The sequence below is a fragment of the Merops nubicus genome, unplaced genomic scaffold (assembly GCF_000691845.1).
Source record: "Merops nubicus isolate BGI_N331 unplaced genomic scaffold, ASM69184v1 scaffold7182, whole genome shotgun sequence".
NCBI lineage: Eukaryota > Metazoa > Chordata > Aves > Coraciiformes > Meropidae > Merops > Merops nubicus.
In genome coordinates this window covers 22,936-29,172 of record NW_008592766.1, presented here as the reverse complement: position 1 = coordinate 29,172, position 6,237 = coordinate 22,936, and positions in this window count along the sequence as shown.

Below are 6,237 nucleotides of genomic sequence, written 5' to 3'. Positions count from 1 at the left end.
AACGCCATGGAGGGAAGTTCAGATGAGCCACAAAAGTATTTTGGGTTAGTTTATCTTTGCATACTCACATTTGTACTGCCTGCATGCTCACACACAGTGTGTGTCAACCTGAACCTCAGGATGTGCCAAAACTCAGAGTGAAGCCACACGTTGTGATCTTTGGCTATTTGAATCAAATTTGGACCAATGAAATTGAAATTATCCCTCCACAACTATGCTAGGGGAAACCTTATTATAATAGTTAACATTTTTATTGTTCCACAGCCAGAACACTGAACCTTTCAGACCACAGTAGAGATCTGGCGGAGAAGAGCAAGAGGCAGGAACTGTGGCCAGCAGGTCAAGGGGTCTATAAGAAAGATGGGGACAATCTTTTTAGCAGGGCCTGTTGTGACAGGATGAGGGGTGATAGCTTTAAATTAAAAGAGGGAGATTCAGGCTAGTTATAAGGAAGAAATTTTTGATGCTGAGGGTGGTGCAACACTGGCCTGGGTTTTCCAGAGTCGATGCCCCATCCCTGGAACATTCCAGGTGAGGTTGGCTGGGGGTCTGAGCAACCTGCTCTGGTTGTAGATATCCCTGCTCCCTGCAGGGGCCTGGACTAAGTGACCGCTGAAAATTGCTTCCAAGCAAACCCATTCTATGATTTTATACTCAAGACAGCTCTAAAACCAAGATACGCAGAAAGTTTCAGCAGATGGTAGTGCTGCCTTTCCTGAGGCTCTGCTGGGGCCCACCAGCACAGCCTCCTGGCTTTCTCCCTGGCTCACATTCACACACTCCTCAAGCCTGCTTTAAGGCTAAAAAGAATACAAAATGCTCTGAGGTTTCAGGTCAGAGCACCTCTGATAAAAGAGAGAACTCTTCTTTTCACATGTATATATTGCAGGACGCTGAGCAATGCCAGGGAGAGAGCTCACAGGAGAGACTTCTGCAGGGTTTGCTGCTGGAGAGGGGATGGGGATGGGGCGGGGGATGGTGCTGGATCACAGCCTCCCTCTTGCACCCATCAGCCTTCCTGCCAGCTTGGCCTCCCCTATCTCCTCCAGAAGCACAGCTCGAAGGGCACGTTCACCCCACAGCACAGGCTGCTGCAGAAACACCCCTCTGCTTTTACTGCTGCTCTGGGCTCTGCACTGGGGGTAAGCCTGTTCCTGGGGTGCTCCAGCAGTGCCAGCCGTGCACAAAGGCAACAGATTTGGTGACTGGGCTGCGTGAGATCGTGATGTTGGTAAAATTTTCCCCCAGAACATCTGCTTGAGTTGAGACTTAGGCACTGGCATTGGGGATGGATCCAGGTCCAGCTGCAACATGGGCGGGAGCAGGACTGATAATGTCCCTACTTCCCTTATGCTTTCCTGAGGGTCTCCAGGAGGGACGTCAGAGTCTAAAAGAACCTTTGATCCCATCGTACCCTCCCTTGGGAGTAAATAAATATTTTTGTACACGAAGTCCAGTGAGCTGCTGCCAACCCGACACCCTGTGACCTCTTGCCAGGGGCTCCAGAGCAGCAGGGCTGCCGGAGTTTCCCCGTCGAGCCGTGCCTGCCCGACTTGCTGAGCCCAGCTCTGCATGCAGTGATACGGCTACCTCAGGTCATCGCCCCCATCTCTTGACTCATCTTTTCCAAGGTGGGGTGTGATGCCAAGGGTAGCAAGTGGAGCACAGGAGATGACACCCGCCACTCCTCGCTCCGGTGGGACTCCCGCTCGCCCCAGCCTTGGGCACCGGGGAAAGGCCACAGCGGAGCACAGGCCGGGCTGGCTCGGCAGGTCTGGTGACACCGAGCCAGGTGGCCCCATGGGGCAATTCCTCTGGGAGTGCCACGCCCAGCAGCTCCCCTGGCACCGGCGGGTCTGGGCAAGTCTGGCCCATCCAGCACACTCATGGATTTAACTGGAGGGAGCAGCCAGGATCTGGGGCACAGGAGCCCTTTTTCAGGTGAAAACTCATTCATCCGGGCCCTCAGTGCTCATGAGCTGCTGGTGACATGGGGGCACACAGTACAGCCGTGGCAGTTCAGCACAGCACCCATGCCCTTTTCTCTGGGGTGACAAACCCTCTATCTCAAATTTGTTTTCAAGTCACAGATGCTGCTACTTCAGCCCTGAGGAAGGATTTGCAGGCTAGGAACCACATTTTTATCCACCTCAAATACGCTGGTTGAATAAAAAGCTATGCCCTGTCCTTGCTCACGTCTCCACCACCATCTGGTCCCCATCCTGGGGACTGTCCTGTGTCACACACTGGTGTGGCCCTGGAAATCTGCAGTCTGCCATTAACCAGAATTTCAGGCTCTCATCAAGTTGTAAGTGTTTAGCTGGCTTGTTCATGTCCATTTGTGGATACACCCCAGAGCAGCCCCGTGCTGAGGACATGGGGGTTTATGAAGGGAAGAGCATCTGAAGATCTGGACAAGCTAGAGAAGTGGGCCCATGTGAACCCCATGAGGTTCAGCACGGCCAAGTGCAAGGTCCTGCACATGGATCAGGGCAACCTCTGGTATCAATACATGTGGAGAAGGACGTGGGGGTACTGGTGGCTGAAAAGCTGGACCTGAGCTGACAATGTGAACTTGCAGCTCAGAAGGCCAACCACCATATTCTGGGCTGCATGCAAAGCAGCATCCCCAGCAGGTCAGGGAGGGGATCCTGCCCCTCTGCCCTGCTATGGAGAGACCCCCCTGCAGTGCTGGGGCAGCTCTGGAGTCCTCAGCACAGCAGAGACAGGGACCTGCTGGGGCGAGGCCAGAGGAGCCCCAGCAATGCCCCGAGGGGGGAACCCCTCTTCTGGGAGCCCAGCAGGAGAGACTTGGGCTGGGGCAGCTGCAGAGGTGAAGGCTCCGGGGAGACCTCCTGGTGGCCTCCCAGGACTTCAAGGGGCCTAAAAGAAAGATGGGGACAACCCTTTCAGCAGGGCGTTTTGCAACAGGACAAAGGGTGATGGTTTTAACCTGAAAGAGGGGAGACTTGAACTAGATAGGAGGAAATTTTTGATGCTGAGGGTGGTGAAACACTGTCCCAGGTTGCCCAGAGAGGCGGTCAATGCTCCATCTCTGGAACCATTCCAGGTGAGGTTGGCCGGGGCTCTGAGCAACCTGCTCTAGTTGCAGATGTCCCTGCTCAGTGCTGGGGGGTTGGACTGGATGACCTTTAAATGTCCCTTCCAACCTAAACCATTCTGATTCTGACTCCCTTTTTTGCTTGGGTCCTTTCACTTCACAGACCGGGGCTGGTTTTGCAATGGCATCACAGCCCATCCAACTGCCAGGCACTCCAAGGGAGCTGTGCTCTTCACCATCGTCCTGTGCTCCCCACCAGCCCAAACCTGACCCATGCTGGGTCATAAATATTCATGGTAGGAAACACCAGCCATGGGATATAAATAGAAATCCACAGGTGGGCAACCATGAGGATGTTGCGAGCCACGAGGGTGAAAACTCCCCTGACCACCTAAAACCCAGCACGCAGGAAAGTCCTGAAATGGGGTTACCCCAAACCCCAGCAATGACTGCAAATACACCCAAAAAAGAGCAACCTGCAGAGGGCCTTTTCTTCAACGCTTGCCTCAATCCCCAAATATCCCTTCTTTTACCCCCAAAAAATAACTCGTGGCTCTGCCATGTACACTCACTGAAATTGTTTTTCTTTATTGCATATTGCCATCTTAGAAAATGTACAGTCTCAGAACATTACACAGCATTTCCTGCTAGCTAACACTACTAACATCCTTGCATCTAACAGACTACCTTGGCCACTACGAAGCTAATAAGGTCCAAGACATAAGTTTCAGTTTACAAATTATTATGGATTTTTTTTTTCCTTTTTGGCATTATTAAAAAAAAAAAATCATCTTTAAAATACACACCCAGAAGAAAAGAGTGGCTACTTACACCAGCACCAATCTAAAAGTAGTTTTCGACAATGGCACATGGAATTACCTGCACACAACCTTTGTATTTATTTATAGAGATAAAATATTTTTTCTTTTTTAATTTTTCTTTTTGGAAAAAAGACCCAAAGAAATGGCAAACTCAGCCAGACAACAAGGCTGTTGTAAAACAATTTAAAAAAAAAACAAAAAAAAGAACCAAATAGATTTGGAAGGGCAAGAGGAAATCTGCCAGGAAAGGTCCTGATGTGGCACTGGGGTCGCGGAGGCAGGAGCCAGGCTGGGTGCTGGTGGCTGAGCACCCAGGCACCTCGGGAGGCAATCGCCCTCTCCGACTCCCCCCACCTTTCAAATTAAACACATGTGACCAACCATTCCTTAAACCATCAGAGGCCAGACTTTTTTTCTTTTTTTACCCTTTTTCTTTTTCTTCTTTTTTTTTTATGTATTTCAAATTCCCCCCAAAGTCCGTTCCCTCAATTGTATCAGCCCCATTTTTTAAGCCATAAATAAAAAATATAAATAGAGGCACTTTAGTTAAGGAATAGTGTTATCATTACCTTTTGTCGTTATTTCCCCCTCCTTCTTAAAGCAAAGTGCTTAACTCCACCTTTGAACATAATCTGCAGGTTTTGCAGCTGCTTGGATACCAGGTGCTGGACTCTTTTTTTTTTGCGCTTACCTGCTTTATTTATTACTGCTTTAAATGCTACTCAGAAAGTCTTTTTTTTTCTTTTTCTTTTTTTTTTTTTTTTAATCTACAGTGCGTCAAAAGTTGCAATGAAGAAAACAACAAAATGGTAAAACCATAGCTCTTGACAACTCTGGTTAGAGAGAGATTTCACAGCTTTCACTCAGCACGCAGACCCCGTGGCCTTCAGGTGCTTAGAACCATTTTTTTTTTTAATACAAATTAAACAGCACTTTTGCTATACAGTACAAATAGTGAACTGACATCCCATACCCCACCAGTAATACGGATTATCTGACAAAAAAACCCCAAAACAACCAACCTTATTTCAAATAGTGTTAATATCTAGTGCAACAGGGACAAACTCATCTCTCCACAGGAAAAAGAACAAACAAACAAACAAAAAAAGGATCATAAAAGTATTGGTGGTATAAAAAGGTTTTGTTTTCTTAAAAAACACACCACAAATAAATAAAAGTAAAAAGTAACAGTCCTCTATATACTCAGCATAATTTAAGAATAGAAATGTTAATATGTTAATGGTGGTTACTTTTTATTCTCCAATTCTTAATTTTCTAAGCCATTAAATTATTACTCCCTGAGAGCTTTGAATTATTTTTATTGTATTTTTTTTGTCTTTTTTTTTGGACTGACATTTGACAGGTAGTTCTGCTTACAAATTTGCAATGACAACAAACAGCAAACCAGTTGAAAAAGGACCTGGCTAAGAGACGAGCGTTTCTTGGCATCGCTGCTTCTGTGTGTCCGACAAAGAAAAAGGAAAAGAAGGTGGGTGAAAGTCGGTGGGTTTCGCACCAGCCCCTTTGTGTATGAGGGACCTTCGGTCCTGACCCACCTTTACAGAGGATACAGTTTGTCCCATTGAACAGAAAGCAAGAATAAAAACTACAACTCAAAAGTTCATGCTCTTCGTCTCCTCCGAGAACCGACCTTTCCCACCGTCTTGGGCCAGAAAATGTTAGAAAAGTATAAATACATCTGTGCGGCGTTTGAGCGACAAGCACTTTGGGGTGAACTTTTTCCTTTAGCAAGGAGGTGGTAAGAGGCAAAAGAACGTTTCCCAAGGACAAGGGGAAGAGCACGGCCAGGAGCGCCCGCGGCGCCGAGCTCGGGAACCGGCACCAAAGCATGGATCTGAGAGTTTTTTTGGAATAATCACAACAACGAGAAAAAAAAACCACAACCAACGTATTCAAGTCCAGTCAACTTAGTCTTTTAACTTTTCTTCTTTAAACCGCTCGGCTCGTGTGCAAGGCATCCCCTGCCAACAGCTGGGGGGGGTCCAAGCAGAACGGTGGGAAGCGGCTTCCTGCTGCCTTTGGGGCCCATGGGGACTGCCAGCGTCACAGGGTTGGGTCCTCTCTCGCTCCGTGGAGGCAGCATTGTGCTTGTGCATGGGGAGAACTACTTTTCGGAGTGGGTTGGAGGGGAGGAGGCAGCTCCGGCACCCAGCGAGGTGGACTGCCCACGCACCTCCATCTGTGCCCCGGACCCGACTATGTACACAGCATATACACACACGCACTCGCCCGCGGGGAGAAGGAGCGTGCCACTGTTTGCTTGGGATCGCAAGGCAGAGGAATGGGGATAGCCCCCGCCAGTCACTGCACAAAGACTAACCCGCCTTTCTTTGC